General features: G+C 35.0%; 1 protein-coding gene across 4 annotated transcripts in view; it reads right to left on the reverse strand.

Annotated features, from left to right (window-relative positions):
* Positions 1-20,000, reverse strand: part of ZNF385D (zinc finger protein 385D) — a 1,208,478-nt gene that overhangs the window by 461,093 nt on the left and 727,385 nt on the right. The gene's annotated exons all lie outside the window — the stretch shown is intronic.

Consider the following 20,000-nt stretch of genomic DNA (forward strand, 5'->3'; position numbering starts at 1 on the left):
AACTTATACTGTGAAATGGTAACAACAAAAGGGTTAGTTAACATATCCATCACCTCACATAATTACTTCGTATGTGTGATAAGAACATTTAAGATCTATTTTCTTAGTATTGTACAACTTGTATTACCATTAAAGGCCATTAAATAATTTCTCTATTTAACTATTTACCAACAAGTTATTTTATTACAATTGGAGAGCTATGAAGGATTTACCATGTGTTTATAAGTAGGTATTTATCATACCTGGAAGTCATTCCAAGGTTTAGAGAGAATTATATTTATAAGATGGATTTTTTTTAAAAAAACTTGGATCATGGTGACTTTAGTTAAGTTTCTCAGTGGTCATAAATGATAGTAAAATGGACATTTATCAATATGTCAAACTAAAAATAAACCGGAGAATGATTTAGGACATTGAAAATGAAATTCATGAGAACTGAAAGTAAAATAAGGTCTTATTTCTGTGTTAAACAATACTCAGACTAAACAAAGTTAACCCAGTTTCTTGCTCCAGGAAATATTTGCTCCTGGAATCTAAGACTGTAAACCAACTAAAAAGCTTATTTATCAAGACTAACAGTTTGCTTATTAAGACTTACTTCAAGATCATTTGCTTTTCACACCAATTCAAAACAATTATGTCAGTAACTCTGCTCGGTCTCAACCATTTTTCTACCTTTTCTACCAGTGTTAGTCCCTAACACTGGTGAAAGTCCTGCCTAATTTCCTATTCTGAGACATTATTAACTTTAAGTGATATACTCCCTTGCTGCTGTAGGTTTACTAAGCTTGGCTTTACCTCATAAACACACTTTTTTTTCTACTGGACATTTAAACTATTTACTGACAGTAATTTTTTTTATTTTTAAATTTCTATTTTTTTTTGAGAGAGAGATAGAGAGCAAACAGGGGAGGGGGGCAGAGAGAGAGAGAGAGAGAGAGAGAGAGAGAGAGAGAGACAGAATCCCAAGCAGGCTCTGCACTGTCAGCACAGAGACTGATGTGGTCTCGAACTCACGAACCGCAAGATCATGACCTGAGCCAAAATCAAGAGTCAGATGCTTAACTGACTGAGTCACCCAGGAGCCCGAAAAGCAATTTTTAAGACATCTCTTATATTATCCAGAGATATAAGATATGATTATCTTTGACCTTGATGGTAAAAGATAATGTTCTTCTCACCCGTGTACAGATAAAACTGAACATGTGTTCAGGAAACTGAAAAAACTGTCATGCTTTTATCTAGGACATGTGAGCCACTCAAAGCAATCCAGGGGAATGTTCTCTATTAAATGCAAGTTAGATACATATATCTAATTGTGTATCAGTAGGAAATGGATATCATTAAAACTTTCACCATCCTTCTGGAACTTACACAAGGAGAAAACCCAACCAATTATATTACATTCTACAATATACAGATAATAAATTTGCTAAGCTTGGACCTCTACAGAAAAGCTGTTAATAAGATAGATCGGCATTCTTATTCTGTTATTTGCCATTTTACTCTTGAACACATCTCTGAAATAGCATTTGGCTCCCTACCAAGAATACAAAGAAAAATCTTAAACTATCTTGGCTTCCACATCTAAGAAATTGAAATAGTACTGACAATCTTACTGTGGTTTGAGAAGATTGGAAATAGAATTGCGATGATGATAAGGAAAGTGTAAATTGTTCACTTTCTGGATAGGGTTCTCACTTCTGTGAACCAGCGGATAATCACTCTGGACTAGGATTCTGGGAAAGGACTCGGAAAGAGTGATTGAACCAAATTGAATCTTCTGCCTGGGGAGGCAATGTTCCTCCAAATGTGAGTAATGTGCTACCTTCTCACCAGGAGAATGACTTCTGATCACACTGGGGGTCAGTGCATGGGGACAGGACTATCGGGGAGAGGAGAATGTGCATGCAGTGCTGCGACATGTTCCTGACTATAGCTGTCACACCTTAACCTACAGAATAAAAGTTTCGTAATCTATCTTCCTCCAAAAAACTATTTCCTCAGGTTATGTATCAGCTTTGGCGCAAAATTATGATTAAGGGAAAAATGTGGCACATTCCAACTCCCAAACTTGATATTCGAGGACCACCTACACAAATCCCTGAGTTTTGTACTGTTAAGTCATCGAAGAGTAGTTGAGGAATGCCTATTACATTCCAAGGATTATTACTCTCCTTAAAGAGATGGTTTTTAATATTCCTGTACAAAAGGTGGATTTCTACAAACAGGTGCTCATATCAATTTGTCTATTTTGTTTACCTTTGGGGAGTTTCTACATCAAAAACCTTGTCTCTATTAAACTACACTTTAGTAAATCAAAGGTCTTGTGCCCTTCCTTTTGTTCCTACAAAGGTTATTGTGTTTCTGTCAGTTTAGGATAAAAGTATCAAAGCCCTGGCTTTTTAAAGAGAGATTAGAGCTCTGATTTGGTGAGGATCAGTAATTCTACCTCCCTTACCACCGACTCCACTCCAAAGGCCATTCTCCCAGGCTTTGATCACAATGCGAACTCATCATAAACCCATACCTCATAATGATCCATCTGTTTAGATTCCCTCATCAGGAGTTGTTAAAATTAGGCAAGGATTTGTTGGTTGGTTATTTTTATTCACAGCCACATTAATGCAAGCCCTAAAGTAATCAGCTCGTATTATGTGGCCTTTCATGCAGGGTGCACAGATTTGCAGCTTGTTTGGTTTATCTAGGCTCATGCTTGTGAGGCAGCTGTTAGGCATTTAGTTAATAAAATCCTCTTCCTCCCGGGAACTGGGAACTGTTTTTTGTCCATTCACAAGGAGACACATGTCGCCTACAGTTAACCCTGGAAGCATATTAAATCACCCTTCTTCTCTCCCTCCCTTCCTTCCTCCCTTCTTCTCTCCCTTCCTCCCTTCTTCTTCTTTGTTTTTGTCCTTCTAAACATTTTTTATTCAATTGAGGGAAATATGTTCAGATCAAAGCAATAAACACTGAAAACTTGTGGTTGTCATCGTAGTTCCAAAAATGCCTATTTCCCATTAAAAGTATAAATTAATATATTTTCTTTTTTTTTAATGTTTATTTATTTTTGAGACAGAGAGAGACACAGCATGAACGGGGGAGGATCAGAGAGAGAGGGAGACACAGAAGCAGAGGCAGGCTCCAGGCTCTGAGCTGTCAGCACAAAGCCGGACACGGGGCTCAGCGGGGCTTGAACTCACAGACCGGGAGATCATGACCTGAGCCAAAATCGGACGCTCAACCAACTGAGCCACCCAGGCGCCCCTATATTTTCTTTAATCCAGATGCAAATATAGTCAATTGTTTTCATAAAACTATATGGTATTCTTATAATGACAGTAGTTAAATATGTCACTTGCATGTAGATGAATTGATCGCTGGTAATGCATACATCTATCATGAAGATAATCTTCCTTCATTGCTTAGAAGATAGATAATATATTATCAATATCCATCAGTTCTTTGTAAAAATTTATTTATTTAAATTCAAGTTAGTCAACGTATAGTGTAGTATTGGTTTCAGTAGAACCCAGTGATTCATCACTTGCATTTAACACTGAGGGCTCATCCCAACAAGTGCCCTCCTTAATGCTCATCCCCCATTTAGCCCTTCCCTCCACCCACTTTTTTCTTTTCTTTTCTTTTTTTATTGAGCTCAGCAATTTTAGTGGATACTTTCTCTAAAGCTAGCCAACTAATTCAACCATGACAAAACTTGTCCACTGTGTTTTTCATTTTAATTTTCTTTAAGAGGGCAGGTTAACATTTCCTATTATATTTTTGAGATAAATCATATTGACCTCAAGTGTCAGTAAGTAAATGATCTTTGGATGTACTTAAACTATTCAGCCTCCAACCCATCTTCTGTTCAGTGCTTCTATTTGACTTTTTTTGGTGATAGTTGGGGGGTGGGAGTCTTATCTGTCTTTTTCAAATGTTGAAGAAATGAAAATATAGGAGATTAAACCTTTCTCATTTGATTGTGTCCCGTCAAAAGATCATATCAATGGAAACTCATTCAAATACCTCATTAAAATTCAGTCCCTAGATGAACAAACTTAATTGGCATGAAGTCAAGATACATAATTATTTAAATTATGAATATTTCTAGAAATAGAAGATAATGATGAAAGGCATTCATTTATGCTGCATCATTTCATTGTGTTGGAAGTTACAATAAAAATAAATACTGTGTATTGCTGCTAAAAAAGTAGAAAATAAAATCATAAATGTATAGCATCTCTAAAACAAAAAAGGTTTTATTTAAAAGATCTTGAATGCCCTTTGGTTCATTTGTATTGAAGAAGAGGTTCATTATCTGAAAGATGAAGTCTTACTCTTATGAGGAGTTCAGATCAAATCTAACAATATTGTGAAAAATTACCACGGTGTTTAGCACAGACAGCTTGGGATATTAAAAAACATATATATCTAATCGCAAAAAAAAAAAAAGCCTTCAATAAAAAGTAGTATATGTGCACAGACCACAAATATGGGGAGAAGTTAAGAGACTTGGTTAGTGTGGGTCACCACAACCATATTCAGTAAAAAGCCAGAGTGTGAAAATAACCTTAAGAATTCGTAAAAACACAACAAGAAAGAGTTGCATGTTACTTAACACCCTGTATACTTCTCTGTCATTCCATTTACATGGCATATTTTTCCTATTACCCAGGGACCGTGTGTGCTATGCCTTGACAGTGCTGTGGTTATCTGGGAATAAGATAAATACTTTCAGAATCTCAGAAAGGGTTTATAGTTCATTAAAATTCAACACACTATGGAACTGCTGACACTGCCTTTCATTTCCCAAAAGGCACCTTGGGTGGAGGTTATTTTTCTTTTTTAAAGATCGGTATTATTATTGCAGGTATTTGCTAGTTCAAGACAATGCAAATAGAGTTGTAAGCACAAAACATCTAACAGCACTGTGTAACTTTGGAACTGCTATCATGCTTCTTTTTAATGTAGGTGTATCTCTTTCATTTCACCTCTTAATGTTCTTGTTTTAACTAGTATTTTTCTGTCATCAGGTAAAATGAGTAAGAGTTTCTCTAAATAATGTCTGTACTGATGATTTATATTAGTGTTTAGAGTAAAGCAATTGGTTTATTCAAGAAACCTGAAACTACTCTCCCACCCCCTACAATAAAAGGAAACATGACAACAAGAAAAACAAAAAGTGGCATATATCCCTATAAACAAACAACAAGTCGGTCAGTTGAATACAGCTTTAAGAAGGCCATAAATGGGAAGTCAAGGACTTGTTCAGAATGTCAAAAGAAAGCAAAGATACTGTTCACAACTGATACCTTCTATGGGACTCTGAGAAAACAGAGGGCTAGTTGGAAAATTTTTGTCCCTGGTGTATGAGTTTCAACATACATATTAAGAGGTTACTCAGAGGGGCGCCTGGGTGGCTTGGTCGGTTAAGCGTCCGACCTCAGCTCAGGTCATGAACTCACTGTCCGTGAGTTCGAGCCCCACATCGGGCTCTGTGCTGACAGCTCAGAGCCTGGGGCCTGTTTCAGATTTTGTGTCTCCCTCTCTCTCTGCCCCTCCCCTGTTCATGCTCTGTCTCTCTCTGTCTCAAAAATAAATAAACGTTAAAAAAAAAAGAGGTTACTCAGAAATGAGGTTTCCATGCTGAGACTATCATGGCTATGGCTCTTAATTACATTGGCCAATGGCAACTTAAACATTGAACTGGTACCATTAAATTCTAGCTTAAACCCAAAAAAAGATAACCAATAACAACCAGGTATATACTACATTTTGTTTTAATAGATTTTAAGGTTCTTATTTTAATACCAGAAATTATTCTTTCTTGGGACACCTGGGTGGTTCAGTTGGTTAAGTGTTTGACTTCAGCTCAGGTCATGACCTTGCAGTTCATGAGTTAAGCCCCCCATAGGGCTCTCTGCTGTAAGTGCAAAGCCTGCTTCAGATCCTCTGTCCCCTTCTCTTTCCCCCACTTGTGCTCTCTCTCTTTCTGTCTCAAAAATGAATAAACATTTAAAAAAAGAAATTATTCTAATTGTCCATGAATATTGAAGGTATATGTTAGACCACATCAAAGGGTTAATATCTATCAAAAGGTGAAAACTCTAAAGGTTATGTTCTGCTACCTGAAGGTAACAGAACTTGACATTTACAACAAAATAATATAGAAAATCAGAATATTTGGAAAGTAATAAAGATTTCTTGGATAGATATTATCCATCTAAGTAACACATATTGTTGTGTACATATTTTTTGTATTCAAATCTCATTTTTTACTTTTTTGTTAAGTTCCTCAAGCAGATCTTTCACATTATTTATTTCATTTATGATGTGTTGATACTGTACTTGGCTCCTTCTGATGCATATTTTTTAAATTATGCATTTATATTTGAAATATGATCTTTACACAAAAATTATAGAATTTAGAGAATACATAAGCATAAAGAACAAAATGACAGAGGTTTCTCTATGCACAGTAACTGCTTTAACCGCTGATACTATGCTTGCATATAATCAGCCATATATCTTTGGCATAGACTCTTTCCAGTATAGCATTGATACTGCTTTGTAACTTTATTTTTAATGTGAATTAAAATTAGTCTTTTCAAATATAGTTTAACTTTCTCTACAAAAGCAGCTTCAATTCATTCATACTAATTACTGTCAAGGTCTAGCACAATTTATTTACCCAGTCTCTTATTGTTTGATATTTAGGTGCTGGAAGAAGCCATTATTATTGTTGTTACTATTCTGGTTCATCTATGAAAGAATGCAGCAAGCACAATTGGTGACTTTTTCAGGGGATTTTGTCATTCTAAAATTGTCTTCCTTGATATTTCAGACAATTGTGGGTAGTTTGCCTGAATGATACAAGTATTGTTATGGCTCAAATGAGAGAATGTATGTGACACATTCACATTCATAATTGTCCTTTTGACACTAATGCCAATAGTTATAGTGATCAGCATATCTGATATGAAATGTGAAATAATAACACAGAGGATTACACGCTCTATTGTTTAAAAACAACTATTCATTTCGTTTGACATGTTTCCTCTCTTCTTCTTCATTCCAATATCGTTTTATAATTTTTAAAGTTAAACTGCCAGCTTGAAATGACTTTTTGACAGGGAGATCTTGTGATATTAATCAATGTCTTTATCTTCAGGCTCAGCCTTTGTTATTTATTAGCTCCAAGGTTATTTCAAATGCTTGCCCCAGATCCTAAATCTAAGAGGAAATATTCAAATCCTTCCTCCTCCTATTAAATAAAGACAGCCTTAATTTAAAATCTCTTCACTTGCTATCAGATGGTTTCATAATGCATTAAATAGTATCAGGAACATGGTCTTCTCTAATAACATTTGTTTGAATAGTTGTCCCTCATATCTTGTCTTTGATAGTTTTATTATAAAATCACCGAGGGATTTAGAGAATGTTAGAGAACAATGCCAGCCTTCAGTCTCCATTCTTTCATTATGCAATATTATTACGGTCAACCATTTATCAGGAACCAATTTTGGCACAAAGAGTTCAAAGACGTAATATACATGTTGCCTGGCATCCAAGAGTCTGCATACACAGACAATTATAACTATAATGCACCTTGAAAGGTGCAAACCTGGAAGTGACCTTCTAGCAGCTTCTCTTCTATTTCCTAGCCATGTAACGTGGGACAAATTGATTCACCTAAGTCAGTGGTCAAATATGTAAAATTGAAATTATCACTGTATATAACCTATGGATTTGATCAGAGTGTTAAACGGCCTACACATGTAAAGAGTTTAGCATAAATTCTGGCACATAGTAATCACTTAACAAGTATAAATTATATTCATTACTAACACTGCCACCATTTATGAGAGAATGAAATCTACGGCCTTGTGAAATACTGGACCTTATACTGGTCTTATACTGTCTTGATACACCAAAGGCTTTGCAGGGAAGGGAATAACTGTCCTATGACTTTAGGGACAGGTAGAAGCTGATCTGAAGGTAGAGAAGGAGAAAAAAAGCTTTAAAAGAGAGGGTACAGCTGAAATAAAAGCACACAAGGATAAAAGTTCATGACGTGATCATCTGCGAACAATTAAAAATAGGCACCGAGCTGCTACTTAACATAAAGGGGATGGTTATATAAATTACTGTGAACCTATGGCAGGGGTTGGCAAGTTTCTCTGTAAGTAGTGATATAATAAATATTTTAGTCCTTGAGAGTCAGTTTCTGGCAGAACTTTTCAACTCTGCCATGGTAGTGGGAAAGGAGCCATAGACTATACATAAACAAATGAATGTGGCTATGTTCTAATAAAACTTTATTGACAGGAAATCAAATTTAAATTTCAAATAATTTTCAGGTAATAAAATATTATATTACTGTTATTTTGATATTTTCAACTATTTAAAAGTACAAAACCCATTTTTTTTTTGGTGCTTGTGGGCTGTGCAAAACAAAAACAAAACATCAGATTTGGGCTGCAGACCATAGTTTCTCAATCTCTATTCTGTATAATATTATATAGCAATTAAAAATATTGTATTTATTTGGAAGAATAAGTAATAGTATACCAAAGTGTCCCTGCTTAATAATTGTAAATATAGATAAACGTGTGAGAGAAAATGCACCAAAAAGTCAACAATAGCATATTACCAATTTTATAGATTATATGACATTAAAGTGATTTTACTTTTTGTCCTTCCCAAATTTTTTAGGCTGAGAATGAGTTGGAAAATTAGAAAATACAGCTTTTATGCATTAATATGTACTCAAAGTCATTAATTAATAAGTGGTCCAAGGTGATTTTAGTCTATGTTCATTCAAAATAAAATTCAAATATTCAAAATCAAAATACAATCTATAACCCGCACAATTTTACTTCTCTTACAATTGCCTTTACAATTTTAATTGGCATAATGTAAAAAACTGGCTGGTTAAAGGTGAATTTGGAAGCTTATAATTTGTGAAATCTGTGTTAATTTTTAGGATTTCCTTTCCTTTCTAGTTTCACTTTGTGTATATCCACAGTTATTTTGAGAAAGAAAGATGTTATTGCCATTTGCTCATGAGAGATGGTAGGCACACTGATAAGTGTGAGAACAGAGAAGATACGAGGGAGCAGAAACAGGCTTGTAGGTAAGCAGAAAATCTGAGAGGAAATCATTTTGGTTATCCTACTGTAAAATTCCCAAGACAGAAAAAGAACTTCCTCGGAAAAAGAATCATTAAAGATTAAATATGATCCTTACTGAGAAACATAACCAACTTCAGTCACATTCATTCACAAATATTTATTAAATTTCAACTAAGAGCTAGACATTAATTTAATCACTGAAGATAATATTGAGATGACGTCATCAGATTTAATGGGGAAACACCCCCTTTAAATAAAAAATGAGACCAGTATTCCCACTACCACAACTTGTACATGAACACCCCAGCTGGTGCAATAACAACAATGACAATTATAACTTCAAAAGCCTAAAGGTTTGCAAAAGAAAAAATACAAGTATCATGGCCTGCTAGTGCACTCTAGAAAACTGTGCGAAACTGTAAATTATTAAAAATAATAGAAATATTGTAGCTAGATTCATGATCAATCTAAAAATAAATTCTATTACTATATAACAACAGTAAAGACTGGAAAATAAAATTAGAAAAGTAAGATAGCATCACAATGGCCACTTAAGTTATCAAGTACCTATAAATAAAGCTGTAGCAAAAGCAGCCCAGGATCTTTTCACAGAAAACAGTATTGAAAGGCATCAACTAAGACCTAAAAAAACGAAGGACAACCTATGTCCTCACTAATAATTTCCTGAAAATTAAAATATACACTTAATGCAATTTTGATCTAAATCTCAAAATGTATTTTATGGCATTTGAGAAGATGATGGCAAAATTGTGTAGAAAAGGACAATGAGTAACACGACAATACTGAAGATAAACAAAATGAAAAAAACTTGCCCTATCAGGTAACAAGTGCTATTTATAAAGTTACAGGAATTTAGAGAATGTGTATTGGTATTAATATAAAATAGATTAATAGTTGTGGAACAGAATGGAGAGCCCAGAAATACACTTATGTTGATGAGGGCTAAAACAACAACGACAACAACAACAACAACAACAACAACAACAACAACAAAACTAATAATTCATCTAGGAAAACATTTTTAGTCTCCTATATAGCACAATACACAAATATAAAATCTATGTTCCTATATATATTTTCCATGATAAAAAAGTAAACGAAATTAGGCTCTGACAGTCCTTAAACTGCATTTTGGCCCATCAGAAAAGAATGCACTGTTATCTAAGTCAGTCTGATTGCATTGTTTACTATTCTAAAATTATGGGTACTCTGTGATTCCAGATGCCTTAAATGTTTGATGGCATGGTATTCTATTAGTAAAGAGCACTTGAAGCTCTCAACTCCAGGCGCCTGGGTGGCTCAGTTGGTTAAGCATGTCCTGACTCTTGATTTCAGCTCAGGTCATGCATGGTCTCACGGTTCATGAGTTTGAGCCCTGCATCAGGTTCTGTGCTGACCCTGTGGACCCTGGGTGGATTTCTCTGTCTCTGTCTCTCTCTCTAAAAATAAATAAATAAACATTAAAAAAAATATACAAAAACACAGAAGTGGGATTCAATGAAGATGCTATAATGAACCCTCCTTTCTTAATCCAAATGTCATGGGATCAGCTCAAAATCTGCAACTCCAGTGGTTCCTACTTCCAGTGAAATACTAGTTCCCTAAAAAACAAGGAAAACCTACCTTCCCCTTACCTCATATAGCTATGATTGATCTTACAACTATTGTTGAGCAGAATTATTATTCTCTTGGAGACTATGAGACCCTCTGCAGAGCCAGATTTGGACCAGAATATTATCTGATTCTAGTGGCACTGAGCTTATCACATGGCCAATAAAGCAACCCTAAGAATCTGTTTGCTTTCCTAGAATGAATATTCTGTATCTTGCCACCGCTGTGGGCTACAGGAATGTAGGCATTTGCCAATGCTTACTGAACTGTACATTTTAGACCCATTTAATTGATCACATGTAAATTACATCTCAAACAAATTTACAAAGTTCTCAAGATTAAAATAAAGTGGTATGTTAGAGGGCGGGCAGCTTGGTTAAAGAAGTTTGGGAAATATTTCTTTCCATTCCCATCTTCCCTCTTGGAGAATGCACAATGCACATAAATATTACAGTCTAATAAATGCTGCAGGAATACTTGAGATTAGCTGTGTTGATGCAAACTCTCTGATGCTGGCACAAGGAGAGACAAGGGACAAAACTAAGACCAGAAATTAATTCTTGTATTTGGAGTCAAATGATTTTTGATGGTGATGCCAAGGCAATTCAGGCTGGCAAAGGAAAACCTTTTCAACAAATTTGCTAGGAAAATCAGGTACCCATGTTCAAAACATAAATTCCAACCCATGCTTCACACCATTACACACACACCAAAAAAATTCAAATTTTATCTGAGGCCTAATTATAAGAGGTACACTACAAAATTCTTGGGAAAAACGTAAGAGAAAATCTTTAGAGCTTTTGATTAGGAAAATATTTCTCAGCTAAGACACCAGGAGCAGAGCATTAAAAATTATAATTTTAATTTTGTCAAAAGTTTCAAAATTTGTGCTTTAGAAGACAACATTAAGACAAAGAAAAGCCAAGCCACAGAAGGGGAGAAACCACACACAAATCATTATTGTTGAAGAACTTGTATCCAGAATATATAAGGAACTTTTACAACTCAATTATAAAAGACAGAACAGTTTTTTTTAAGTGGGCAAAGAATCTGAATATCAAGAGATATACAAACTGCTAATTAATAAGGACATGAAGAATTCTCAACAACATTAGGAATTAGGGAAATGCAAATTAAAACTACAATGAGATAGGATTTTTCACTCAATAGAACAGCTATAATCAAAATGATAGACAGGAACAAGTGTTGGGGAGATTGTAGAGACACTAGAACCCTCATGAGCAGCTAGTGGGAATGTAAAATGATATAGTCACTTTAGAAGATAATTTGGCAGCTTAAAAAGTTAAAGATAAACTTATCACATGACCCAGAAGTTCCATTCCTAGGTACCTAGCTAATAGAAATGAAAAACATATGTCCACACAAAGATGTGTAGGCAAATATACATTATGGTATTATTTATAATAGCTATAAGTTGAAACAACTCAACATCTCCATCAACTGGTGAAGGGATAAATAAAATATTTTTAAATTTTATCCGTACAGCAGAACATGGTTCAGCAATAAATAGGATCATGATACAACATGGACAAACACCCAAAACTGAAATTGCATGCTATTGTAAGATACCAGCTGCACAGGCACACACATTATATGACTGCATTGCTGTGAAAATCTATACAGACAGAACACAGATTAGGGGTTACCCTGGGCTGAGAGTTAGAACGGGGTCTGACAGCAACAGACATGGGAAGTACTTTTAGGATGATGGAAATGTTCAAACTATATTGTGGGGACATTTGCACAATTCTATAAATATGCCTAACATGACTGGATTGTATACTTCAATGGGTGAATTTTATGGTATGTAAATTATACTTCAACAAAGCTGCTAAAACATGTTGAGTTGATCAAGGCAAATAAAAATTTAAAAGGGCATTTGCGATAGAGGAATAGTTTGAACACCATCCTTCCAGTAAATACCATATTTAGCTGCCTTTGTTAATCTTTCTAAATCTTTGCCTATGGAAAAAAATGTGAAAACGAAATTAGTGAAAGCAAGTTTTTGGTACATGATGCAGCACTCTATGGCTTGAAACCGGGATAGATTTTTTACATTTAAGTGACGGGCAGCATCTCCTTTAGGCTAGCTGCGATAGGTATTATATCTCTCTACCCAGCTCTTGATTAAATATTGAATAGCAGTGAGTTTGACGTTATAATCCTTGACAAGTATCTAGAGAGCAGTTATTCTGTGTGGCTGATTAGGTGGGGAGCCATAAGCTTTAACAGTCAATTGAGCTGGAGTCAGGATTACACTCTTCTTGAGAAAGTTAAGTAGCTTGAAAATACACATACTGGAACAGAAACCTCTCTACCTTATTTCTTGACTTTTTGGCTTCTCAAACAGGTGAACAACTTAAAAAGTCAGCCACAGCAAAGTCATATCTGCACCAGAAAATGCCACAAAGGAGCCTATAAAATAATTTTACAATCATGCCTGTTCCTTTTCATTGCCATGGTGAAGATTTTATTTTTAAATAACTATGACAGCAGTAATTACTTATGGACTGTTACCTGGATCTATCTTGAAGTATTTCCTGAAACTGTCTGTAGAGATAGAAGGTCACGTGACTTTCCCCAAACCAGGCTGGGCAGGCTTTCCTTAAGGAGCTGTTAACATTCTAAACCCAGGAGAAAAGGAAACTTGCCAACTTTGGCAACTGTGAACCCATTCCTGTGTACCATTTCCCCATGTGCTACTGACACTCTATACATTGCAATATTGATATCTGCCTTGACTTGGGGACTAATATATTTAAAGACCAATAAAATATGATTACATTAATCCCTCATTTCCAAAAAATATGTTGATTTCCCTCCTACCCTCCACACATTAATATCCTCTAGATCTGTTACCTAAAGTAAAGCATCAGTAAGGTTCATCACAGCTTCTTTTGTTTCTCTATCATCAAAAGGAATTTATGTGGCATTCTCTAGATTTTTCTACTTAACATGCGTGCTTTGATTCATAGTGCATTTGAAATCATATAACTGTGAGCTGATTTATAACCTTATAATGAGGCTAATGATAGAGATTTAAAAAAGATATTGTTAATATACAGAATTTGTACTCATTTGCAAAAAATTCAAGGCTTCACGGGTATAATTTTCTTTGTATCTTAGGATCAAAACCGCTATATCTAGTTGACATCTACTTGGCCTAATCTACTGGTTTTTAGCACTGAGACAGTGCTATTTGGGATAAGGAGGAGAAGCTTTATTAATTTTTGTATACCATGGAAAATACTGATGAATGGGTCCTATATTAATATGACTCTACCAGTGAATCTTCATATACTTGAAAAAGTCACAATATCTCCAATTCAATTTAAAGGCTCCTACAAACAACAAAATCTGAACAGCTTTCATATCTTCTGGTCTCTTACATATAGCATTAAAACCCTTGGCTTCCATTTTCCCAAGTCTAAATGAATTAAATTTTACGGGTGGCTCAGTCAGTTAAGTGTCTGACTTCAGTTCAGGTCACGATCTCACGGTTTGTAAGTCTGACCCCTGTGTCGGGCTCTGTGCTGACAGCTCGGAGCCTGGAGCCTGCTTTGGATTCTGTGTCTCCCTCTCTCTCTGCCCCTCCTCTGGCCATGCTCGGTCCCTGTCTCTCAAAAAATGAATACACGTTAAAAAAATTAAAAAATAAATAAATGAAGTAAATTTTAATTCCACTTAGATCATAAGACTGCCAAGACTTTTGAATAAGATAATATATATCAGGTATTTAGCAAAGTTGACTAGTGCACAGTTGGCTTTCAGTTAATTAGTTGTTATTATTTCCACAGTAATTCAATGCTAATAAAACTCATTTGGGCAGAAAATGAAAATTTTGAAAGTTGGGTTTCAGTACAAAAGGTACCTAAGTATGTTTTTCCAGACAAGCAAAAAGAACCGACATTCAATATATCCTATGTTTTCTCCCCTTAGCTCTAAGATGCAAGCATTAACTGATTTGTTGAATCTTATTTTGGAAATCATCTGAAAACAACTATTGTTGATTATATTTCTCCGTTTGGATGGGAATATATTCAGAGGAAAGTCTATAAAACCTGGAATACCAGGGGCTATTTTCTATTGAAATACTCTGTATGCACTTGTCCATATAAAAAGTGAAATCACTGTCAACAGATTGAGTTCCAAGGAAATTTATGTTGCCACTTTTTAAGTTACTAGCATTCATCATCAATTATTTATTCTGAGATTTGTAATAACCTATATTTTAAAACATCCAGCAGCATGCAAAGATCTTGGCTTTTTTACCAGAAGACCCTTTCTTAGAGTTAAATATAGAAAAAGTAGATGTAGCTTTGACCTCCAAGACAAACTGTTTATTGACTACATCATCAAGATATTAAAATATATTAATGACAAAAATTGGTGACAGACTGACAACACAGCATGAGGGAATCCCAGTGATGTAATAAAAGAGCTCAGATTTGGGGATCCAACTGCTACAGTTAAGGGATAATTAAACAATTTTAGCCTCAAGGAAGGCTGCTTTGGCTGGCAGCTTCACTGTACTAACAGATGAACTTGTTTTGCAAGCAAATGAGTAAACAAATCTGTTAAATACAGTTGATTTGGTGTTTTACACATTGATCCTCCACTTTCTTATATACCAAATAATTCTGACCTCTATCTGAACAAAATAGATTGATGTCACATATATTAGCTATGGTTACTTTTTAAATATTTTTATTTAAATGACATGAATGACAGTAGACCAAAAATTGTTTTACCTCTCTGTCCTGTGTTGAGCACACTGTTTTCTCTTAGTTGTATTGTTACTATTAAGGATGCTCCTTAAAACACTACAGTTAATTTATCTGAGTTATCTACTAAGTCCCCTTTATAGGTGATGTATCTAGTTAAAAGTGCCATTATCTAGTAATAAATTGTACAGGAGAAGACAGTGAAGGAGTATGTGTCCACTGAGCATGAAAAGAACACATTGTTGGTATTAGTAATTAACAAATTTTAGTCCTAAGCATGCCTTAAAAGTCTTCATAAGAACATGTCAATAAAACAGTGATCACTTATTATATATAACACTTACATAGCACTTACTAAGCAACATACATTGTTCTAAGGGCTTTATTAACCCGTTTACTCCCCAAAATAATCAAAGGATTAGGTGTTATCCCTGTACGATGAGGAAAGCAGGACATGGACATAAAGTGAAGTAATTCCCTGAGGTAGAGACAAATTTTATAAATAAATGGAATGAGGATATGAAAAAGGGGAACAAGGCAAAAAAAAAAAAAAAAAAAAAAAAAAGGTCTAAGGTAATTCCAGAGCTTCAAGCATGGGAAATGAGAAGAATATTGTTGCATTCACATCACCAGATGAAAAAAAAAAATCATTGCTGAGAGAAGAGAGACAATGAAGTTGGCAAAGAGTTAGAAGAGAGAAGATGAAAGTGACTTTTGAACAACTTACCAAAAGGTTTATGTACTATTTAAATTTGACGTATAATTAGAGTGTTATATTAATTTCAGGTTTACAATACAATGATTTAAGATTCAACGATTCTATACATTACACAGTGCTTATCACACTAAGTGTATTCTTAATCCCCTTCATGTATTTCAGCCACCCCCTTTTCCACTTATCGTCTGGTTATCATTACTTTGGTCTCTGTGTTTGAGAGTCTGGTTGTTTTTTTGTTTGTTTTTGCTTTTGTTTTGTTTTTTTTTGGCCCTTCCTTTCCTTTTTCCTTTATTCGTTTCTTAAATTCCACATATAAATGAAATCGTATGGTATTTGTATTTCTCTGACTCACACACACACACACACACACACACACCACTTTTTTTTTTCACCACTTCTTTATCCATTCATCTACTGGTAGACCCCTGGGTTGCTTCCATATCTTGGCTATTATGAACAATGCTGCAATAAACACAGGTGTATATATATCTTTTTGATTAGTGTTTTGCAGTTGGGTAAGTACCCAGTAGTGGAATTACTGAATAACATAGTAATTCTATTTTTGAAGTTTTGAGGTACCTGTTTTACATAGTAGCTGCACCAGTTTGCATTCCCACCAACAGTGCATTAGGGTTCCTTTTTCTCTACATCCTTGCCAACACTTGTTATTTCTTGTCTGTGTGATTCTAACCATTCTGACAGGTGAAAGGTGATATCTCATTATGGTCTGATCTGCATTTTCCTCTTGATAAGTGATGCTGAGCATATTTTCATATGCTTCCTGGCCATCTGTATGTCTTCTTTGAAAAAATGTCCATTCAGGTCCTCTATCCATTACTTAATTGGATTATTTGTTTTTCATGTTGAATTGTGTAAGTTCTTTATATGTATTGATATTAACCTGTCTTTGGGTATGTCATTTGTAAATATCTTCTACTATTCAGTAGGCTGCCTTGTTGTTTTGTTGATAGCTCCTTTCACTGTGAACAAACTTTCAACTTTGATGTAATCTCAATAGTTTATTTATTTTTTAATATTAAATATAATTTATTGTCAAATTGGTTTCCATACAACACTCAGTGCTCATCCCAACAGGTGCCCTCCTCAATGCCCATCACCCACTTTCTCCTCCCCCCCACCCCCCATCAACCCTCAGTTTGTTCTCAGTATTTAAGAGTCTCTTATGGTTTGCCTCCCTCCCTCTCTGTAACTTTTTTTTCCCCTTCCCCTCCCCCATGGTCTTCTGTTAAGTTTCTCAAGTTTCACATATGAGTGAAAACGTGATATGTCTTTCTTTACCTTATTTCATTTAGCATAATACCTTTCAGTTCCATCCACGTTGCTGCAAATGGCCAGATTTCATTCTTTCTCATTGCCATGTAGTATTCCATTATATATATAAACCACATTTATATATAAACCACATTATCATTCATCAGTTGATGGAAATTTACGCTCTTTCCATAATTTGGCTATTGTTGAAAGCACTGCTATAAACATTGGGGTACAAGTGCCCCTATGCATCAGCACTCCTGTATCCCTTGGGTAAATTCCTAGCAGTGCTATTGCTGGGTCATAGGGTAGATCTATTTTTAATTTTTTGAGGAACCTCCACACCGTTTTCCAGAGAAGCTGCACCAGTTTGCATTCCCACCAACAGAGCAAGAGGGTTCCCGTTTCTCCACATCCTCACCAGCATCTATAGTCTCCTGATTTATTCATTTTAGCCACTCTGACCGGTGTGAGGTGGTATCTCAGTGTGGTTTTGATTTCTATTTCCCTGATCAGGAGTGATGTTGAGCATCTTTTCATGTGTCTGTTGGCCATCTGGATGTCTTCTCAGTAGTTTATTTTTACACATCTTACCCTTGCCTGTGGAAACATATCTAAAAAAAAAGTTTCTTGACAATGTCAAAGAAATTAGTCTTGTTGTTTTCTTCTAGGAGTTTTGTGGTTTTAGGGCTCACATTTAGGTCTTTAATCCATTTTGAATTTATGTTTGTGTATGATATAAGAAAGTGTTCCAGTCTCATTCTTTTCAATGTAGCTGTCCAGTTTTCTCAGCACCATTTACTGAAGAGACTGTCTTTTCACAATTGTATATTCTAGCTTCCTTTGCCATAGATTAATTAGCTCTATAAGTGTTGGCTTATTTTCTGGGCTATCTTATTCCATTGATCTATGTCTCTATTTTTTATTTTTGTTTTGCTCCATTACCATACCGTTTTGATTACTGTACCTCCATAGCAGATCTTGAAATCTAGGATTATCATACCTCCAGCTTCGTTTTTCTTCCTGAAGATTGTTTTAGCTCTTCAAGGTCTTTTGTGTTTCCATACAAATCTTAGGATTCTTTGTTTTAGTTCTGTGAAAAATGCTGTGGGTATTTTGATAGAGATTGCAAGAAAAGGATTATTTTGATCATCATTGAGTGTAATAAGGATAAAAGTGCTCATGCTTTGGAAAAGTAGAACTTGGCTGGGATGTACAATTTTTTGTTTTGCTTATGTCAGCATTGGTGTGTTTAGAAAAACTTTTTACCAGTACTATAATTCCTGCACTATAACTAGACCAACTCTGTGAGGCAATCAATCTAAATTGGTACATCCTGATATTTTATTATGGTGTCTATGTTTTCCTTTTCAGCATTTAACACAGTTTGTAATAATATTCATTTACGTGTTTACTGGTTAAGTGTGTGTTTCCTCCACTAGACAATTCTTCCTGAAGCCGTGCACTCCATCTCTTTTTATAGCAAGGTATATCCATTTATTAGCAGAGTTTATGGCACAAGATGAATAAATGCAACAGGTTCCTTCTCCTCGCTAAAAACGGAAATCTTTTTAATCTTAAGGATTAAAAACCTGCGGTAATATCTGGCAGTCGCTATGCATTTTATTCTGTTATGGGCTTTTATTAGCAATCAAAGATAAGGGATAGTAGCAACTAAGTAAGCAGTGAATTTGCCAAATTTAAACATTCCTCTTCCAAGTGGTTAAAGTCTATTAACATTTCAAACTTTTCAGGTTCTTGGATGTAAAATATTGAAGAATACAACAGATTATAACATAATATTGTAATAAGCAGAGGAAAAATACTAGTCTAGATCAGGGATATGTATGTTAAAACTAACACAAGTTAGCCTCACAGCTGGAGCGCTCCCAGAAAGAAAAAGTACTTCTTGAAATGGAAGAAAAAATGTGTGCTCATAAAAGTTCAAATACTTCAATCAAAGTAGAGTGCAGCATACACTAATTTTTTTCACAGATGAAAGACCCAAATAAAGTAAGCTTTAAAAAAATCCAAGTACAATAAAGGTCTGTGATCCAGAACATCTTCAATCACAGCCTCTTATTCTGCTCTGTCATCTAATTTCACCATTCTCCACTCCAGTGCCTTTGACCTTCGGAGAACAATAATGCCAATGGCTTTTACAGTTATTTGCCCCATTGTGCCACTGTAATTGAGTTCACCTAAGGACCTATTCGACATTGTATTAATAATTGTTTATGCTAGAGGTATTTTAGTCACTCTAACAAGGGTTTGTAAAATCTAATCAAGACACTTAAAAGATGTTTTGTGTTATTGATGATGAAGCAACCTCAACCATGTTGAATTTTCACTATTGCTTGAATTATAAACATTATTTATCTTTACATCGATGTTTAGAAATAAAAACACAAAGGACATCATACTTTATTATGCTCGTCTGTCTTGAAATTAAAGGAAAAAGTCCAGATGGAAGTACTCCTACAGATATTAATGAGT

This window comes from Panthera leo, chromosome C2 (assembly GCF_018350215.1).
Source record: "Panthera leo isolate Ple1 chromosome C2, P.leo_Ple1_pat1.1, whole genome shotgun sequence".
NCBI classification, from domain to species: Eukaryota; Metazoa; Chordata; class Mammalia; order Carnivora; family Felidae; genus Panthera; species Panthera leo.